The following is a 21,656-nucleotide window of genomic DNA, read 5'->3' as shown; positions in this document are numbered from 1 at the left end:
ATCGCTGTATTTAAGAGACAGGGTGTTTGAAATACTGGAACGGTTTGGGACAGTGTAGTCTGGCTCCATTATCTTCATTAATTTTCTGAAGCCTTCGCCTTCAACTACATTAACGGGCCTCATATCCATAGCGACAAACTCCACTATGGCATCTGTTATCTCTCTCTTTCTTTTCTCTGTTAACGGTTTTCGGAATTGCAGGATCTGCTGTGAAGTTTTGGGTTTGTTGAGCATGTTGATGGCTGCGATATACCTATATACCTGTGGATGTAGGCTACCTATAAACAAATTATTATTAGCCTGTGCTGCTGTATGTTTTTAAATAGTGTCGTATTTGCAATTAGCCTATTTATCATAGCAAATTAAGCGCATAAAAGCAGTTTTTTTTTTTGCCGCGTGCTACTTACAGAACTCAGGTGATTTTTCAAACTTGTGGTGCTGTTGTGGTAGGCCAGTTTCAAATCGCATATTTGACACACTGCCTTTGTCTTGTCATCCTCACTTAATTTAAAGTGCTCCCAAACAGCTGAGGTCTTGGGCATTTTGTACCTATTCAGTATGAGATGAAATAAATCACTACGTTCGCCAACGGGCGGTTCAAGCATGAGTGAGAATGAGTCCGCGACGGAAGTCACGTGTTGAAAGAAAAAAAAAAGAATAATCTAAAAACAAAAAATAAAATTCCAACCCAACCAAACAAAATGAAAATTTGAAATTATTCTAGTTCTAGTAAACTATTTACCGAAAGTACTGCCAAAACAGTAAAACCCTGATGCTCCCACTGTCATAGTATTAGTTCAGAGAGTCCCTCAGTGGTAGCTTGAAGTCCTTCCCGTTATAGTGAGCTATGTACCCTCAGCAGGGTCAGAGGTTATAACCACACTCCTCATTTGGTGAGTGAGTTAACGGAGAGCGGGCTTCTCCCTGAAGAGACTGACTGTGGTTGATTAATGACTCCGATACGGTGCATTCAATAGCATGCTGTACGCGTGAGCAGTCAGCCTGGATGTCCGCAGCCCCTGGAAACCCTCCAGGAGCCAATCAGAACGCTCTCTTTTGCCTAAGCCCTGGTCAACTCTAAGCTGACCTTCTCCACTCGCACTGTACTTCTTCGCCACCCTGCTCTGACACAGCTGAGCCTTCTATTAATGGCAACTGCAGGGCATGAGCAAAAGAAGATAGAGTCTGGCTAAAGAAGTCATTCACGTCTGGAAAACCAAGCTGGTCCTGGCAACAGGATGAAAGTTGCCAATGCAGCCCAGACTCTGGCGAGTTTGAGCAAAGACAGTGAAAAATATAAATAGATAGAATTTATCCTCTCGTTTTACCGAGGCTGAAATGATTAATGAAATGTTTCTATTTAAAACAGCAGTCAAGGTTCTCACACCTTTAAATAAGTAATTTATGAATTCAGCAATTATGTTTGAAACATTTTATAGGGATTTGAAACTACAAAGAGGATATTTTTTTTTTCGCTGATAGATATCATATATAATATTTTAGATCTGAGCATAACTATTTAAAAAAATAAGCTATATTCACTTCAGAATTTTAAAGTTTAAAATAATGGTTACACTTTAGTTACTATTAAAGACACTATTAAAAGGTTAGTTCACCCTTTGTTCATCTTTGGAACACAAAATTAAATATTTTTGTGTGTTTGGAACGTAATTTGGAGTAATGGTTTGGTGTAATTAATGACAGGATTTTCATTTTTGGGTAAACTATCCCTTTAACTAGTTGCTTATTAGCATGCACATTACTAGCATATTTGCTGTTTATTAGTATTTATAATGCACACATAAATGCCTTATTCTGAAAGACCATATTTAGATCCCTTAATCCTACTCAATACCTAAACTTAAGAACTACCTTACTAAAATGGCTACACAATTAATTTAATGTGTAATTGCGATTACAATTACGGTTGCCACAATTACGTAATCGTTCAAAGAAACAATTAAAGGGATACTCCAGCCCAAAATGAATTTTTTGTCATTAATCACTTACCCTTATGTCATTCCAAACCCATAAAAGCTCTGTTCGTCTTCGGAACACAATTTAAGATATTTTGGATAAAAACCGGGAGGCCTGTGACTGTCCCATAGACTGCTAAGTAAATAACAGTGTCAAGGTCCATAAAAGGTATAAAAGTCGTCCAGAATACTCCATCTGCCATCAGACGTGCAATCTGGGTTATATGAAGTGACGGGAACACTTTTTGTAAGCAAAGAAATCAAAAATAATGTCTTTATTCAACAATTCCTTTGTCAACAGTCTCCTCTGTGCCTCTTCTGTATCATCCGCGCCACAAGGATGCGCTGTTTTCTTTCAAATCAAACCTAAATACACACAGAAACAGCGCAAACTTCTGGCACGGATGAAACAGAAGAGCATACGCAGCATACGGTGATATGGAGAGAGACAGAGGAGACCGTTGACAAAGGAATTGTTAAATAAAGTCATTATTTTTGTTTCCTTCGCTTACAAAAAGTGTTCCCGTCGCTTTATCTGTAATCAGACATGCAATCTGGGTTATATGGAGTATTCTGACGATGACTTTCATACCTTTTATGGACCTTGACACTGTTATTTACTCAACAGTCTATGGGACAGTCACAGGCCTCCCGGTTTTCATCAAAAATATCTTAAATTGTGTTCCGAAGATGAATGGAACTTTTATGGGTTTGGATCGACAAGGGGGTAAGTGATAAATGACAAAATTTTCATTTTGGGGTGGAGTATCCCTTTAATCATTCAAAGTCCACTTATGTTATTCTGTGTGTTTTTAAGATGTCTTAAGGGGTTTTACATTGTTTTAATTTTAGTTTTAGTATAACAATACCATGCATATTTTTATTTTTATTTGAAGAAAAAGAAAAACAAATCAAATGTCTAATTGACATTTGAGGCTTAATACTATAGAAAAGCAATAAAAGTGTTTCAGTTAGAGTGTTTTCAGCTTGTTTATTTGTATAAAATATGGTATGCAGTTGCTTCAAACAGTGGTATAAACATCATTCAATGTAAATTGTGATAATCGTAATTAATTAATGGGAATTACAATTTCAAGGGAATCGTGCAGCAACACTTGCTATTAATAAGCGGCAAATTAGGAGTTTGAGGCAAAAGTCATAGTTAAAAGTGAGAGTTGCCACCCAAACTTCCCATGATTTATTTCTGGGTCTGAAAAACTTCAATGTAAAAATTCCATGACGTTTCAAGGTTTGATCCCTTGACAGTAGAGAAACCAATGGAAGAGAAGGAGCATTAGGTCAGGAAGAGTCACTGACCCAAAACCTGTTTTTCTGACTTGAGCGTCATTGCCTGAAGAGTTTGGAGCATGTGTGCTAACCGTTACACCATGGCTCTGACAATAACATCTTTTATCATTGAAGAAGTTGCTTTGCTAAGAAAACATCAAATAAAGGGGCTTACACAGTAGAGGAATACAAAATATGTAAATCAAAGATGTGGAAAGACAGCAGTATGCAATCAAACTGAAATTGCTGCTCTGAAATTCCCATCAGACAATGGTTGTTTAAGTCAAAGCACATTGCATAGAAGAAAAACGCAATGACAATGCAACCAGAAGTTGTGAATTTTGACTATGTCCTTGTGACTCACTATCCCCTGAAATTTAATTTGTTCTCTGATGCAGAGTAAACTCTAGTGTGCAGGCACGCCAAGAACAGTGACTGTGTTATGTGCCTTAACAATTCAATTCATGAGATGCATGAGTGAATCTGGGTGAGCCTTTGTGGTCCACAACAGGAAAGAATGGTATGGGGTAAATCCATATTAAAACAACAGAGTCAAACAAAACATATTAAAAGCCACCAGGAGCCCTACTGCAGCTGGGGGTGGACCATCACGCCCAGGGTCCAAACAAACAGATCCAAACATTCTTGTAGAGCAAACATGAACCGAAGGAACCGTCAGCATCCCGATACTTGAGAACGGGGTGTGGAAGACACATTGGCCCCACATGCATGCCTACCACAATGGGAGTCTTTAGTCCCTCCGGCTTATTACAGTGACTCCATCTCAAGTTTCAATGCCCACCTGTAGGCCACTGCAAAATATATTTTTAAAAACCAGGCTCTTAAATGGATTATGTCGCAATTGTGTACTCTCCTGCTTGCCCTCATCATGTTAATAAGCAATGAATGCATTAGAAGCATTGAAAACAAAGCTACTGTATAATAGCGACATGCAGGAATGACATAACTTGATTTTTCTGCTCATATCTTGCATGGAAAGAAGTGTTTGAAGCCTATGTGCTTTAAGCTATGAAAAAAGCAGGGTAGTGGTGCTGTACACCTCTCTAATGTGTTTTTAATTTGACGACTACCTAAAATGAATCGTGAGAAACAATTTAGGGAATTGCACCACTTTTCCAAACGAGAAGGAACGCATGTTCACTCTGATTAAAATTCGGTAAAGTCAGGCGTCAGCTATTTCTCTCAGATGGCAATACGGCTTGTGAAGAGCTTACTTGGTCACCTGTAATTATGTGACAGCAACAAAATGATTACGAGATTACAAAAAAAGGTCATACTCGTTAAATCCTCTGATTTTCATAGGTAGCAGGATAATGCTTCCCAGCATAAAGCACTACTTACAAACTTTGTTTCAAAGACCAAAACACCTTGCCTGATTTAAGTCATTATAAATAAATGAGAAAAAGAAATCACTGTACTCCAAGATGCAATTTCCTGAGATGAACAGTGATAGCCTACATCTAGGCTACACAGTGCAATCTTAGAAGTTTAATAGTAAGTCAAATTGATTGATTACATTACCGGAATGACTGTCCTCGACTCATCCAGGCAGTCATTTCGGAGCAGAACTTCACACTTTCTTTAAATCTTCTCAAATTCTGCTTAAAACCTCCAATGTGACTGGGACAAGATGCAACTTGAAATCTTTCTTTCCTCAAATAAATATCACATAGTGCAAGAGGGGCCTCTGTAGGAACACCTTTGTAATCATGTCTGATGAGCTTTGCTCAACTTCTAAAATGACCATCTTGAGAGAATAACCACTCTTCTTGCAAAGAAGAGAGTAAACCGTAGAGGACCCTCCGGGATCTACAAGGACTACTTCTCTGGCAGGTGCTTTTTAAGGACGGATCAGACTCCTGTTAAAAACTACCAGAAAAAAAACACAATCTTGGAGCAGATAAACAATTGACGCCAATTATAGAGGACACCAGTGACAGCTGGGAACCCCCAGGGTCTTAAAATGTACCAGGACACCATCCTAACCCAAAAACACTCCAGAGATACCCCAACTGCTAGAAGGGCAGCCCCGCCAATTCCTGGCAAAATTTGTGGTTGCATGGATTGATTTCATATCCCCCTCTTGGGAACATACAATGGTAATGTACAATGAAGACTAGTGCATCAACAGTCAACACAAAACCATTTCACTAATTTTCTTCAGTAATGTGGAATCTTTGAGAAAAAACAAATTTCTGTAAGGCAAAAAATAGGTAGAGTGGGCCTTGGTTTTATTTATTGGGATTTTAATAGGTTTGCACCGACTTTTGGAAACATTCCAGGATTTTCTGGAAACTTCTGGAAATTTTGGGGGAATTTCCCGACCCTTTGCAACCCTAGATTTGATTGGATTATGAGAACAGCTTTTGCTGTTATACCAATTACACACATACAATCAATAAATACCAGATTTTGTATGAATTGTGAAGGAATAAAAAGTTCCTAAAATGCAGTCGAGAACTGTTGGTTGAAACTTAAATTACTTTGTTGGCATCTTTTTTTTTTGGTGGAAGGAAAGATTACAAACTGTTCTTTCTCCTTCACAATGAGGTGTGCTAATGAATCATTCTCAGTAAGACCAGTAATGTGTATCATGAAATTTAAAAGGGTCATTTTTTATTAAATAATGACTGTAAGGCAAACTGATAAGCAGGTTCCCCCAGAGTTTGCAGAGATATACTGCACTCTGGGAAGGTTTGGAAATATAGATATACAGTGCCTCTACACACAGCATACTGTCTTTGGCCACCCAGACAAAAGGTTATTGTTAGTAAAAATCTTAACTTTTTATCACAGAGAAGGCTGAAAACAACAAACAGATATACTTTATACAAGGTCAAATAAAAAAGGCACAAGGCACCAGAAAAACCTTTTCAGCAAGACAACATAAAATAGATAAAACCTCTCTGTGAATGGTGAACCACAAGGTAGGAGAACCGATTCACCTGCCCTAATGAATCGGAAATGGTGATATGCATCCTCCCTCCAAAAAAAGTAATGATTAAATTAGACACACAATAAAACCCAGTTCAAGGACACAAGAAACTGTGAAAGATACAGCTCTTATTTCTGGCAGAGGCAAACCCCAAACACACACATATCCTGTCCTATGAATTTAACAGCATTGAAAATCTCATTCAGGTTTCAGAATATCATGGCTGAAACCGTAAGATGGCCAGATGGCCCTCCTTCACACGCACAGGCCTTAACATCGCTTGGCAGCAAAGAGAGAGAGTGAATCTGCAATATCTGTGAATGAGCTGCAAGGTCTCGAGGTGCTGGGCTGAAGCAGTGCAATGCTGGGACTGTCACATTCGGCACACAGATACGGATGGCCGGAGAGGGCAGGAGGGATGCCTGGATGGCAAACGTGAGGAATAGCGAGAGGAGGGGTGCTGAAATTTGCAAATGTGTGGAAATCAAGGACAACCTGCAAGGGGCCAACAATGCCATTCGGTGCCTACAACAATCAGCATTTCTGTTCTCTTTTGTGTCTATAAACCTTCAGCACAAGAGCCTGCTTAACCACACAACTGAAGCGTGCATGTTTTTCTTGCATAAGATGCAACCAAAGAAGAGCTCTTCAAAGAAGATCAATGTTTATTCAGAACAAATGACAGAACAGCGACATGAGAGGAAACCGTTTTCACTTGCTGCAACTTTGATGGCATGAATTGATCAAAGCCACCGTTTTTCCAAACAGTAAACTGACTCAATGTGGCGAGAACGGTAGGTACTAGTGTCCTTAACCCAAAACAGGGGACAACAGATGGCCTGAGAGACATAAACACTGACTTATTTAACAGAAACACAACTGCTGAGTCTGTCCTAGATCAATGGTCTGTGTCAATAAACACCTCACAGTAGACATCAACAGTCCAACTGTGTACTTAACGTAGATGCAGATACACACATGGGTTTGGGTTAGACAATAACACAACCTCTCAAGGATATCTTGTTTGTTATGAAACCAGGACGGCTCGAACCGCACCCTGCAGACACGGATACAAAACAGTGCAAATCACTGATAACACAGTCCCGAGATATCTGTAATACTTCAGAAGACTACACCAGTCGAAGATCTCATGGCATTTTGTTCAGGAAAACATTTCCTGAAATATAAGGCACATAAATCAAAGACACAGATATTAAAAAAACAACAAGAAGCCAAATGCGGGCAAAAACTAAAAATAATCACATTCAGAGACTCTTTTTGGATGACAACCCCAGGTGATCCTATTCTTTTTGTAGTATGCTTAAAGACCGCAGCAATTTCAACCTGAAAGAGGCAAAAAAATTTGCAGAAAATAACTAATCCACTGTACCAAAAGACTTTTCTTCTTCATAGTGATAGCAGTGGGGCACCACTATACTGCAAAGCCTGATTTTTATTTTTTCCTTCTCTTTTCCCACAGATTTCCTCAATAAATTCAGTCTAATCCGCGTACAGACTCATTCATTTATTGTGTAAATAATTTCAGTCTCCAGAGTGATTTTGATTTTGGTTTTTTATAAGCTTTAGGCCTATATTTTTAAATCTAAATTTAACATCAAAATGAGAATCTTCTGTTGGCTTGCACTGACAAAATATTCAAGCACAAAAAAAAAAAAAAAAAAACACAAAAGACGTTCTGAGTTTTTAACAATGTTTTGTTGAATTGAGCCAATTTAAATGTGACCAAGCAAATGTTATCAGACTAAAATAGGATTTCTCCTACAGAATTTGTGAAAATGTCTTTCAGATTCAGTTTAGAGGTGGGAATCTTTAGGCACTTCACGATCCGATCCAATTCTGATTCTGGGAGTCACGATCCGATTCCAAAATGTTTCTTGATCTACATTTTTTCCTAATTAATTCTTCTGTGCAAATACATCTTTACAATTTTATATTTTAACCAAATCTGCAGTTTATATGCTTTTTGTTTATAGTTTGAATCTCTATATGTCAGTACTGCCACCTTAAAAATAGAGGTGTGAATCTTCACTGGTTTCACAATTCAATTCAGATACGATTTCATTATCAACTTAATATCACGATGCATCACATTTTCAACATTACTCCACATGGCTACATTTTCATATCAATTTTAATTTATGCAAAATGTACTTAATTTTTTTAACCTACAAGTAGACCACTTTTTAAAACAATAAGTGTGCTTTAAGTATCCGAAAGTTTACAGACAAAGGCTAGTTATGGGGTTTTCTTTTTTCCCTCAGAATTATTGCTATTTGATTATTATTAAAGAGATCATAGACATTGGCAGCTTGAACAGGCTGTATTTACACTAATGCACAGATCTATTTTGATATATCAGATATTCTGTCCTGCTCATAACATAACTGACTGTATTTACATATATTTACGCAGCCGTGATTGAGCTTTAGCACAACAACAGACATAAAGTGTACGTGAAAGTCTGTCAGTGCGCGAGTTTCGTGCATCTAATAGTATTGCATTCCAAACAGCATAAATTAATGCATATCTAAAGCATATCTAAAGTAAAACACGGCGGGTGGAAGCACACAATGTCAAGCAATGCGCACGTGTCTCACAGCGCAAATTCTGTGCAATGAAGCCCGCCGCATCTCTAACGCGCACACGTGCCAGGCTCAGAATCAATTCAGAATCGTTGACGAGAGAATCGTGATGCATCGGAGAATCGATTTTTTCTCCCACCCCTAATTCAATTAGAATTCACTAAAAACAAATCAGCAATGCTTTGCACTACATGCCATTATTTTTTTTAGCAAAAGCAGTTCAAGGAAGTGAACATGAAATGCTACTTTTTTTTTTTTAATAATTCTTTTAGAATTATTATTCATGCAGCTTTAGTAACCTAATATTAGTTGAGAGCCTATATGGAATAGCCTATTTGTCTTTATAGAAATGAATGTGTCACACTGCAGAACCATTTAAAATGAACTAGTGGTGATTAAAAAAGTGAACATTTTATGAACAGGACATTTTGTTGTATATTCACATATATTTTTAAACCTAAAAAACGTAATATCTTAATGTTTCATTTGAAAAAAAAAAAAAATATGTAAATGATCACAATCTACCATTATATGAATTTATAGATTTACTTTAATAAAGAAAACTTGTATCAAGAAAAACATAGCTTATTTTTATTTTATTTTTTAACCCCAGTCAAATCTAAAAGTAGTAGGAAATAAAATTGCCAATTTGAATACTTTTTTTTTTTTTGTATGTGGGCAGTGAAAATGTTGGCAGAGCAAGTAAAAAAATAATAATAATAAAATGAAAAAAAAATTCCTTATTGTTGAACCCTGTACCCAAAGGACAAATTCAAAAGGCTTAATAAATAAAAATCAATGACGTGTATGAGAAAATTCTTTATCTTCATTTTATGGGGCTAAAGAACATTGTTATTTCTGTCCCATCCTTCTTTCCATGCTCTTTCCTTGCCTACATTTATATGCCATTCCAACCACCCACTTCCTGCATTTCATTCATAAACAAGATAATACTCTCAAAGCAATACAGTCTTACATTCAATACAAGCATTCCTGAAACAACCTTACCTTGCCAAGGTAACTACCTCCCACACACACACAAACATCTGAACAATGCGGATACACCCTTTCCAACTGCAGGCTCTCTGTGAAGACAAAATGGATGCTACTGTAATTTAAACAATTTGAGGTATCAATAACACACAACGCAATTTAACACTAAAAAACACCGCATCATTAACTAAAACAATGTGAGGGAGCACTAACATTCACCGCAGTTTTAGTTTACACAATGGGCCTCATTTACGAAATGAACGTACGAAAGAATACTGGGCATTTGGTCGTTTTTAACGCAAAACTTGGAATTTATCAATATGGACGTGAGCAGTGGCTTTGATCAAATATCTCGTCTTGTCTCGTGTACGCAAGTTTTTGAGTAACCTAAACTTGCGCGCAGCATAGGAAATACGGTGGAGAATTGTAGAATGACAGCATTTTGTTCATTTTTATTTTCCTGACCATCAAACGAAGCTCATTAGGCGATGGTTAACCAGTAAGATTAGAATGACAAGACCGTGAAGATTCAATCATCGCATCATGCACCTGCAACGCTTCTGTGAAAGGAGAAAAACAGAAATAAAGTCTATAAAAGGAATAAAATAAATAGGATCACACAAAAGATATCATTAATAGATTAACAAAAGGAAAAAAGAAAAAAAAACTGCGCAACTAGTATAGGTTACGCTCGTTTTTGTGACGTTCTTAATGCATTATTTATTTTCTTTATATCTTTATTTGATTTAATCCTTCTGATCGCACAGGCGCCTCACGCACACACAAACAACATTAGTTTTACCGTTGCCTGACATTTCAGCCACTCATCATCAAACTAAAATGCAGTCAACCAAACAAACGTTACACTGTTTATTTTAAAAGGTCCACTGCAAAATCAGCGTCCAGCACCCAAACAAAAAAATGTTGCGCATGTGAAGGATTTTACACGGACATCAGAACATGAGTAAAGTATAAAGCCATGTTTAGGCTATATAATAAATAAAAGTTATGCAAACAAATGTTACAAATTGGCAAAATGCAAACATTTGGATTCATGTAGTATGAGACAGGCTTGTGATCCCAATGCCATTTCAGTTTTGCTTGACATCTGTATGCTGTTTATAATGAATTCCACTATAGCAAATATATAATTTTATAACTACTTATTTTTCATTCTTGTTCTGAATACCGTTAAATTTAAAATATTTGTTGTAGAGTGAGGGGAACTAAATAGGCTGTTTATATTTACCAGTATTTTAATATATATAAATTACATAAATTAATGTAGCCTAATTGTTTGCAACAACAAGGTTAACGAGTATTTTTGGAGTAAGATCAATTTCTCGTTATGAGATTACTTCCTCTTTTTGGCCGGGTTTCGTTTCTCCGTTCCGTAAACTCTAGGGACGAGGCTTCTAAACTAGGGTGTTTTTAGGGGCATGATATTTAAATGATGACTGTTTTCTGCTGCCACATTTATCAACACACGATCATTTGTACGATGAGTTTGGCAGCATACAAATGTTTCATGAATCACACGTGAACTGTGTCATAAGTTGATTTGTGCACACGGATCTGTGCTCATTTAGACGCTAGATTGATAAACGAGGCCCAATGTGAGGGAGCACTAACATTCACCAACTCAAGAATAGTGTTGTCAAAAGATCGGTACTTTGGTACCAAGTCAGTACTAAAAGAAAGAAAACGTCACGGTACCAGGTTTTTTTTTTTTTTTGTTTGTTTTTTTTAAGTACCGGTTCTTGATGCGCTGAAGTGGCGACATCAAAAGGAAAAAACACACCAAACTAATAAAACACTTTAAAGACAGACACCCTGATCAAATGAAAGCGTTAGTTTCATTGTGTTTCATATATTTTGATTTATTTGTGGCGGCCCGCCACAATGCCAAAACTTACCGCCACAAACAGATTTTCCAAAAGGCTTTGACTTCATTGAATAAACGTGTGCACTGCATGTGTCAAAGTCGAAACCCGGTGCGGGTGTTTTCATATCACTGTATTTCTGAAGGAAACCGACTGTTTTCAGAAAATTATGGACGTCATTTTCATTTCATGAAATGCCTGAACAGCGTTTGTGAGCACAGCGCTTATTTGATTACAGCCGTTACTGGGGAAACTCTTCCGCTCTACAAACGCCTCCTGCTGGCAGAGAATGAATTTGCATATATATGCTACCACAAACAGAGTGCAATGCTGTGGGAAACACCGCTTCTGTTTTGAATATTATTAAATATTTTAATTTGAATGTCGGATTGAAATTAACGCTGTTATTTGAGAAGTTAACTTAGTTGTTATTCTTGGCTTTAAAATTCAAAAGCCCTTTAAAATTAAATATGTACACAGTTTGGATTAAATGAAAGTATAGTCAAATTTTTTAATTAGCATGCTTTTGTTTTGCTTTGGTACCGAGAACTGTGGATTTTCACTGGTTTTGGTACAGAATACTGAAATTTTGGTACCGTGACAACACTATTTAAGAACCTGGTGGTCTCACATAATGAAGAAAATGCCAGACTCCACAGACACCAGGAAGTGCGAAGACACGGAGTAGTATTGACTTGTAAGAAATAACACGCACGTGTTCCTCAGGTTCCACAGCGGTTCTGCTGTATTTACTAGGTCAGCACTACGAGTTACGAACCTCTGGTCTGTTTGTCAGCATCAAACACACCTGGTTTAGACCATTTCCCCCACCTCCATGTGTCTCTTTAAAGCATACGTTATCAGAGGCACCAAAGGCTCAACACCAAAGCTGATGTGAAAAGCACGCTCTGGCCAGCTTGATGTTTGCTGTCCAAGTTGTTTAATGATTTAAGAACTGCTGGGTTAGATGAGGCCTAACTAATTGTTAGTGTCGGCGCATATTACAGCCTAGCCTGTGCGCTAGAGCCAACCTCAAATCATAAGACTTAGGATTAGGTATAATAATGAGCAAAAACAGTAATGCATGTTTTAACAAACATCCATAATGAGCCATAAAAATAAAGAAAAACAATTTTTTTAGCACACAATTATTTCAAATGGTTTGTTTCTGAAAATCATGGGATTTTCTGTAAAATCCACTAGGTACTCGGTACGATCCTTTCAAGCGCTATCCCACAAGTTGTGCAGAATGAGGACACCCCCTCCTCCACACCAGTGCCATTCAAAGAAAATTAAATTGACGGATTTAAGATTCACAAGGAGTGGATGGAGCGCGGCCCGGCACATGCCCTGAATTTTAAACTCTAATCAGACCCCCTGCTTATTGCCCACACTGATTTCAACTGGCGATGGAAATGGCGTAGCAGAACACAGACTCGGGAATGAAATAAAAATTAATTTTCTTAGAAGTGTCCATTTTATAATGTTGCATTATTCTAAGATTTATTATAAATTGGGGGGGGGAGTAAGAAGATAAAGGAAAAATCTCTGAATGTGAAAAGAAAGAGTAAAGGGGAAGTTGTGGCCTAATGGTTAGAAAGTTTGACTCCTAACCCTAAGGTTGTGGGTTCAAGTCTCAGGCACTTTGGATGGGTTAAATACAGAGCACGAATTCGGAGTATGGGGCACCATACTTGGCTGTGTGTCACATCTCTTAAATGACCTAGACCAAGAACGTATGAATGTTAAAACAGCAATCGATAACAAGCGTAAAACCACAGAGGAATTTTCAAGAGTGGGCCGTGTTGAAAGAGTGTTAAGATTGCACGAGGGCGTTAAAGGGTGCTATTTTTGCACGTCATAAAGACAACCCACTGAAAATGGTGGGATAAGAGTTTCCACTCTATAGCAGTGGTTCCTTTTTGACTCCAGGGCCCCCCATAACTTCAAGGTTTTGTGACTTTTCTTGTCATGTAATTTACTGGATACAAATGTATAGTAATTATTATATATATTATATATATATATATAATACATATATATATAATATATATATATATATATATATATATATATATATATATATATATATATATATATATAATCCTGGTTCTTCCATGGAGTTTAATTAAAGTTTATAGTTTCCAAGACCATGTGAATCCTGGTTCTTCAAAGGAATAAAACCGTTGTAAAGGGGTTGATTTAAAGCAAGAAATATCCAGATTTTTAGTCTTATTTTAAATCATTTTAAGTCATCTCGAGGCCCTCAGGTTGATAACCACTACCCTAAAGGGCAATAAGACCTACATGAAGACCAGAAGCAACATGCTTTGCGTGCTTAAACTGAGGCTTAGTTTTACGTTTCGACCTAAATTTGCTTTCCAGTGCAATGAGTAGCTGAAGATCGAAAGAAAATGTCCTGGCCAAATCATAAAAGGTTAATATATCACTGTTTAAACAGCACACTGTAAATCACTAACTCCAAGTAGATGTTTCCAAGGCCTAAGGCATTCACGTGACCACTACTTTTGTGAACGTGCAGGTGACCAGAGTACAACTGGCACTCTAGCCCACAACCAAGCTCGCTCTTTCCGGTTTACCAGGCTAATCTGTTAACAAACGGTGACTGTTTTATCACCAACTTGGCTTAGTCATGAAGGTAGTAGCAGCTCTAAGCTCACTCAAGACAGCTCCACAATTACCCTCCTAAAGCATTCTCGCAAAGATCACGACAGACACAGTCGCACTTCAGTAAACAGCAGGCAATTTGTGTGGGAGTCAAAGATCAACTCAAAGCAGCGGCTCAGTAGGGGTAAACAGAGAGCCTCCCTTCATCCAAAAGGCTGCTGGACACAAATTGGTGCTTGCAAACATTAAACAAGCCCAATGTTTCATTTTCCTCTCAAATCCTTAAACGCAACCCCCAACTGTTATCGATCAGCCAGACACAACATCAGGCATGGTAATATGTAAACAACATCTTTAAAAATCAATATTATTGCATCTGTAAGCAGGTAATTTAAGTGTGTCTGTGCAAGGTGGCCTTTATCTGCCCAGTTTCTCCCATCCAGAGCTGACAACATGTCTGAGTCTCCAGACCATCGCGTTAACATCCTATGCTACATTAAACTCGCGTTTCTACAGCGTGCTGAACTAGTGAATCACGCCGTCTTCCCTGTAAAACAGATCTTCCCTCCTGTTTTCCCTCTGCTGAGACCACAGGCCAGGACGTCTCCATTGAGCCCATAGAAATCCACCTGAAAAACACCGTTGCCAGAACTCGTCATGTCAAGCGCCGATGAAAAGCTGCTATTTTTTAATCGCCGCTTTGTGTTCACGGTGCAAGGGGGAAAAGGTTGCACGATGTACTCAAAGCTGTTTTCCCTCCAAAATGTCAAAGTGCAGCTTTGGTCTAAAGGCCTCTGACACCACAGAAAGTCTTGACCTGAGCTGTGCAACAGCATTCCAGCTACATGAAACAACATGTTGGGTCATTTTTTTTCTTCTCCTAACACTGTATTATTTGTGCTTTATCTCTTCAGTCTCTCCTAAAAACTAAGTGTTAAGCTGTTGCTAATATTGGTTTTGCCAATTATAAATTAAACAGCTGAACTTTGCCCATTAAAGTTCTGTTGGATAACATTATATGCAGAGCTTGACACAAAAACTAAGCAATGGTCCTATATAAAGAAAATAAATAGATTTACTATGCAAGTTATTTTACTCTTTAATTCTGTGTATTATTAAATAAGACTTAAGGGGATGGGGGAAAATGGTCCACATTTATCATGAGGATGATTAAAAATTATCATCTCTATTTTGGTTATTCTCAAGTGAGAGGTTATCCTGTTCAAGGTTTTTTTTTTTTTTTAAACTTTGCCACTTTAAAGGGATACTCCACCCCAAAATGAATATTTTGTCATTAATCACTTACTCCCATGTCGTTCCAAACCTGTGAAAGCTTTTTAAGATATTTTGAATGAAAACCGGGAGGCTTGTGACTGTCCCATAGACTGCCAAGTAAATAACAGTGTCAAGTACCAGGAAAGTATGAAAAGCATCGTCAGAATACTCCATCTGACATCAGTGGTTCAACCGTAACGTTATGAAGCAACGATAATACTTTTTGTACACGAAGAAAACATTATTCAACAATTTGTCTCCTCTGTGTCTCTCCAGGCAGGCAGCGTACGCTCTTTTGTGTCAGCCGCGCCACAGGATGCACTGTTTTCTTTTAAATCAAAGCGTATATATACGTATAAAACGTATCCTTGTGGCGCGGCTGACACAGAAGAGCATACACTGCCTGCATACAGCTCAGATTCCCCAAAATGGAGCTACGCTGATGTGGACTGAACATAAAAATGCTAAATTGAATGCAATCGAAAAAATATCAAAAATGAAAAACATGATGGTTTACTGACGTCAGCAGAAAGATATTAATGTGCACCGCTGAATCATTGACAATAAGACCAAGAACATGTATTAAGAAACCAAACAGGGTCACGTTTGATTTCCTGTCGACTTTAAACCTCAGTGAAACAACTGGTCAATTCTGGCATTATGGCACACTAGGAGACTGCAAACTATACTCAGGCCACATGGGTAAAGCAAAGTGGCAGAACATTAACTCATTAAGCAAACGCACATCTCCTCAATGGGAATGCATGTTATTGCATATTATAGAAGTGCATGGTATTCGACGGAAAATCTATTTGCTCGGTGCCAGTCAGTAACATGGATATTTCTCAGCTTTCTTCCTCTCAGCCCCACACCTCTGCTGATGATGCAAGTCTTATCACAGTACCGATAGTATGCAGCCTTGCATTAGAGCCGTTTCCCGCTGCCTTTAAAGCCCCCTCCTTCAGAACAGAGCCCCAGGGTTATTTACAAGCAGTACTACAGAAATCTAGGTTAGGCTGCAATTGAAGTGTGAACTATAGCACACTGCAGCAGACAGTGCCTCCAAAGACTGAAGCAGCTTACTGGAAAATAAACAAGTGATCTGCATGTGAATGCGTGCACGAAAAAAAAATACATGCTTGTGGTAGAAGCAGCTAGCCACCGACTCAGGCTGCGGCGTCATCTCAAATCCAATCACCCTGCAAGATTACGTGTATGATTATGAAAGCACGGAAGTTATGAGTGGTCCAGTGCATGACTCTACAAAACCTGCACACTGGGAATTTTCTCCTGGGTGCGCCTTTCCTGCGCAGCCTTGCCTCACGGTCAGCTCCGGTACGGCATTATCCAAGTTTACGTCTTTTTTTTGTGTGTGTGTGTAGCAATTTGTGCAAAGCCCAAATAGGTACTTCACGGAATTGACCATGCAATCATCTACAATAAACTTTCAGGCACCTGCATGCCGGGTGGGAGGGGGCACCTCATACTTTGTCTATTTTTAAAACCCAACCACAACGAAGTCACGTGTGCAGGAAATAAATCAATACTGTCACCCTCTGCTAACGTTTTCTCAGGACTCCTCCAGAAGGACTGCACCATAAAAGGACGTTTTACAAGGTACACCAGAAATAAATATCTCCGTGGACTGGTTAGCTCAAACAAATTAAGGCATAAATGAACATGCAATTACAGAGCCAAGAGAGTTCTTCTCAGGGGCAAGTGAATCAATAACACTTGACAAGTGCAACAGTACAACAGGCCAGAACATCTTCTGCAAGACGATCAGCCCAAAGGGTATTGCAATACCTGCAACTGGAATTAAATTAAGGGCACCTGAGAAAAAAAAAATGGGAAAAAAAAAAATTGGACTTAAGTCGTCCACCAGACTTTCAACAGAGATCCTGGTCTGAGGTAGTAACAATATGAAGCTTAAACTTGCAGAAGACTTTGCAACGTGAAATACAACACAAAAAAGGGGGCAGGTAGGAACCTTATACCTGTCCTCTAATTTTATCCCCCTTTACTCACTGGATTTTCCCTTGGGAAGGAATGAGGAGGTTGCAGAAAATAGACTCAACTACATGCCAAGACAGAGATATGGCCTTATTCCAGAACAACTCATTTTTAAACCTCGTTCATATGAGACATTCGGTGACTAAACAACCAACCGACTCATCACTGAGAAAATAATGTGGGTGTTTTTTTGTGCGTGTGTATGTGTGTGTGTTTAAAATCTGGGTTTGACAGCCTGAACACGACTGAAAACTGGAGTACAGTATATAACATTCAATTCAGGTCAGATAGGAATAGACATAATTTCATAAATTTCACAATCAATTGGTAATCAGATCTTCATTATCAGGTCTACTGACACATACTGACCTCTCAATGGTAAAGTAACTTACACGTGAAATGTAATTATTTGCTACCATGTCGAATTGTTTACATCATCAACACAAAACCAAAAACAAATCAAAACAACTTAGCATAAATATCAGGGCATATTATTATTACAACATTCATAATTCATATCATGTTTTTATCGTTGGAAACTAATGATTAATTATTTAAAGTTACTAATTTAAAAAGCAAAAAAAAAAATCTTCAAAGGCTTTTAAGAGCAAGTCATTGTATCTAAAACAATTCTAGTTGATCTTTAGATAAAATGTGGCAACATGCTACTCAAGAGTGTTTGGTTACTACAGATTGCTGATTCTGCAGATTATAATCATCGTAAACACGTAACCATCATAAACTATGCCACATTATAAACTGCGTACAAGGATTTTTCTTCACAAACCAGTCCACAGTTTCACCACTGCCATGTTTTGGAGTCAATCTTGTATTTAGTTCAGTCTGAATGCTCTTGGAGGGCTTTTTCCCGTTCGCTGAGGAGCATGAGATGAAAAAGTCAAATATTGAAGGATAGCGTGGAAACCAAATGTCTGGCATGCTCACGGAGGTCTTCATGTCCCTTGACAAGAAGGGAAAAAAACCCTCACACAGCTGAAAGGTTTAAAAACGTCTCCATGGAGAGGCAGACGTGATGAACATACTAAAAAGCCAAACAAGCCAATAAGTTAAAAGAAAAAATCCTTCTGGTTCATTAGTGCTACACACTGAGGTTACTTTGTTATGTCTATATAAAGATGAAGAGACAAAAACAAATTCACAAAGCCCATGAGAGAGTTTCAGTTTTATTCAAACACGAATGTAAACATCTTTCATCCAAATTTCTTTACTAAAACGTCAGAAGCAACAAAACTACATTATTTACATCGTACAAGCCCGACGTGTAAACCCAAAAGAGACAATCTTCAAAAGCCTAAGACGTTGAAGAGGCGACAGAAAAGGTTTTAAACTCAAAACAAAGAAACATCCTCAAAAAAAAACAACGAAAAAAAACAAAACAACACCACCATTTACACCATAAACACGTACAATAACAGATTTAAACCTTTTTCAGCTGGGACTGAGCTTATTGATTATCTGCTGGTGATCGATAACATCTAAAACAACTCAATAACGTCGTTTAAATCAGAAATAAGCGGAATAAATTAGCAGATAATGACAACTACGAGGACGTTAACGTTACACCGGAAACGAGTTACCTAACGTTATATCGCATAAATTTAAAAGACAGTCATCGAAATCAAATGATAACCAACTTGAAAGATTAACTGATCAGTCATCCGAGACCTTTATTTAAATCTGCAAAATTAAACAGCGGCGATGGACAACTTACATCAAAACTGGGGTTGCGACCGAACGCGTAGATTCGAATCTAATCTGAACATTCGAATCCTGTGATTCTAAATAAGCGCGTTAACGTTACAGCTTCTGTAGAAGCCCAGCTTATGACGTGACGCGTTCGACGCGACGCGAAAGACTAAAAGGCGTACGAAGCTTACTCGACTACAAATGAAGCGTTGTGGTTTATCGCGTCGCGTCGGCGCTCGCTTACTACATTGTAGATGGGGATCTTACACCTGTTTGCATTAGAAGCGTCGGTCTCTCTGCAGTACAAACACAGCCAAGCCTACAAACATCGCTCTTATTCAGCCCAGCTGTCTCCAGTGCCCTCGACGCGATGTCTTACCTCGGCTGAAACAGATCGGCGTCACATCGCAGCTATTATAATGTCTGGATGACACGCTTATAAACGCGTCCGAGCGCAGGCAGGAGAAGAAATCTCGCCCTTCTAGCTCTCTTCTCTCTCCATCTACACGGATCAATCCGCACACACACACACTTTCACTGTGCAGCCTCGAGACCCGACCAGCCGAGCACAGAGTCGCTGCATCGTTGTACAATTCACCGTGCAACCGCGAGACGCGACCAGCCGAGCCCAGATTCAATCCGCACATACTTTTGTATTGTCCATGACAAAAAAAAGAAACAACCCCCCCCCCCTTTTTTTTAATTTGCAAAACCAGTTTTTTTCTGAAATTCATTAATCTTTTATTTATTTTTGGTTTTATATTCTCAAGACAGTAACTCAAAAAAAAACCTTCAAACCTGATAACAACTTATAATTTTTTTATAATAATAATAAAATAAAACTTTCAAATTTATGTTGCTTTCCAAATTTTATATAAAATGTATTTATTTATCATTATATATTTCTTTTACATATATGTTCACTTCACTTTGTAAGTTGTTGTTCTCATTACTTATTTCACATATTCTGAACTGATTTTTTTTTTTTTTTTTTTTTTTTTTGAAAAACAAATACAAAAAATTGTAATAAATACAAATAAAAGTATATATTTTCCACCTATGTACATTTTGCTCTTGGATTGAATGCATTTGTTTTTTATTGATTTAAAAGTATTGTTTGTATATTATGTTTTTTTTTTCTCTTTTCTATAAGAACTTTGTTTATGTATTTATTTATTTATTTACTATTTACATTACTACACTGCTTGCATATTTTATTTTTATTTTTTTCTAAATATATTTGAAATAATTTTTCTAGAACACACATGTTGATAGGCCTATAAATGTTTTGGCCTCTCTGAAATGAATTTCTGCCTGATTCACATTATTAAACTTTTAACCTATTTCGTCTTCTTCTTCTTTAATAATTTAATAAAATTAACAATTATTATTATTATTATTATTATTATTATATGCTGTAGCGTAACTTCTTTCCTATAGCTAGTTGAATTCTTGCTGTTGAATTAGCTGATTTGTACCGCTAAAAAACTTTCACAGTCCAGGTTCAAGACCGGACCAGCAGAGTCCGTCCACTCGATCCCAGAGACCTTCCCACACGGCAACACAACAGATATTTACCGTTGCGCAGAGGTAGAGATGAGCCGACTGATTCGCCGCGTGATAAAATCCCTTTCAACGCTCCTCCAGCGGCGAAGTGTCCTGCTGTTTAACTAAACCAGCGGTCTTCTCGTCGGCCGCTGCTGGTTACTGCTGGAGGTCAGTGCGGTGCGTTCACGCGCGCGTTCACACACGAGAAAGATTGGGGAAATGAGGATGAATTATTCCTGGCAAATCCACAGGACGACTGCGCAGCGCTTGATTACAAGTTCTGGTTTGAGTCTTTATGACGAAGAAAATCAAATTAAAAAAGAAAGGTAAAATGAAAGTAGATATCGCTAGTTAGCAGGCGTCACATGTCGCTTTCTTCAGCCTCGCGCCTCGGAGAAGCTGCTTGTTGAAGAAATGCAGCGTGTTGGATCGCAGTGTGAGCTGCTCTGCACTTGCTGTCTGAGCTTTGAGGAATATCTGCCCCTTCTTCAGGAGGAGGAGCAGGCGTATACCCTCACATACACTCCACCCTCACTGCTACTGTCCACAGACTACAGCAGCCCCGACCTGACGAAACACACCACAGACAGACAGATGGATAGATGTTATTATTAGGATTACTATTATTGAAATATTTTGTAATGTAATAAATACATTATATAATATCATGTTTTTATAATACCATAAACATTTTAATTTAATAATAATAATAATAATAATAATAATAATAATAATTAAATATTATATGCAAATAATACACAATTACTTATTTTATATAATTTAAGAA

The 21,656-nt window shown here is 37.9% G+C and overlaps 1 protein-coding gene across 2 annotated transcripts in view; it reads right to left on the bottom strand.

Moving 5' to 3' along the window:
• The window catches only part of LOC109097355 (dystroglycan-like), a 37,826-nt gene extending 16,473 nt beyond the window's left edge, over positions 1-21,353 (bottom strand). The window contains exon 1 of one of the 2 annotated variants that reach the window (XM_042712139.1): positions 20,900-21,353. The gene's annotated coding sequence lies outside the window, so the exon portion shown is untranslated. Of the gene's footprint in view, positions 1-19,700; positions 19,991-20,899 lie in introns of those variants that run through there. The other variant, XM_042712138.1, reaches the window with a different exon arrangement.
• Between the last annotated feature and the right edge of the window lie 303 nt (positions 21,354-21,656).

Source organism: Cyprinus carpio, chromosome A22 (assembly GCF_018340385.1).
Source record: "Cyprinus carpio isolate SPL01 chromosome A22, ASM1834038v1, whole genome shotgun sequence".
In the NCBI taxonomy this organism is placed as follows: Eukaryota; Metazoa; Chordata; class Actinopteri; order Cypriniformes; family Cyprinidae; genus Cyprinus; species Cyprinus carpio.
The sequence above is the reverse complement of the archived record's forward strand: the minus strand, read 5'-3'. Positions and strand labels throughout refer to the sequence as shown.